The sequence below is a fragment of the Otolemur garnettii genome, unplaced genomic scaffold (assembly GCF_000181295.1).
Source record: "Otolemur garnettii isolate 467f Iridium unplaced genomic scaffold, OtoGar3 scaffold00066, whole genome shotgun sequence".
NCBI lineage: Eukaryota > Metazoa > Chordata > Mammalia > Primates > Galagidae > Otolemur > Otolemur garnettii.
The window spans coordinates 1,047,952-1,048,802 of NW_003852461.1; positions in this window are offsets into that span (position 1 = coordinate 1,047,952).

Sequence of the window (851 nt, forward strand, 5' to 3'; positions counted from 1 at the left end):
TAAGCCTTTAACTATGACATGTTTAGGGAAGGCTCTGGGTTTGGGAGAACATACGCCAGTTCTCGGCCTCTTTCTTCACCAAAATCCTGACTTCACAGTCCTCAGCAAGTACGAGTCTCAGTTAGATGGGAGAGGTTAGAAGTATAATTCTTCCTCGACAATGGCATCTTTTCTTTCCTAGTGCTTTTTGCTGTAAATAAGGAGTTTTGAGCAAGAGGATGGAGAAAGCACTTTTTTCTAGGATGAGTTTCGCAAACTTAATTGTCAGAGCTCATACGACAGCTCTGATGGACATTCCAGAAAAAAGAGTTCCTAAATTGCTTTGCAGGGTGGACTTGGCACTGGTGTTGGTGCATAGCTCCCAAGGGGACTATTTCGGAGGTGACCGCAGTGATATTCAGCAATGAGGTTTGGTGCATTTTTTTCTAGGATGATTTCAAGAACTGTCAGACCTTATGTGCTATCTGCATATATTATCATACTTTCTAATTGTATGGATGCACCGTAGCTTCCAATTTTCTTCTTTGTTTTTTTATGACAGGCTCTCATTCTGTCGGTTAGAGTGCAGTGGTATCATCACAGCTCACTACAACCTCAAACTTCTGGGCTCAAGCAATCTTCTGCCTCAGCCTCCTAAAGTGCTAGGATTATAGGTATGAGCTGTTTCTTTTTTTTTTTAATCCTATCAGTTGCATAGCTATGAATCTTTGTCCATTTGTCCTTCATCTAGTGACCTCAAGATACAGTCCTAGAAATGGAATTTCTGTGTCAAAGACTACATACACGTTCAAAACTTTGTACACTGACACACACTGTCTTTTAGAAGGCTCACTGTCTGGGACAAGTTACAA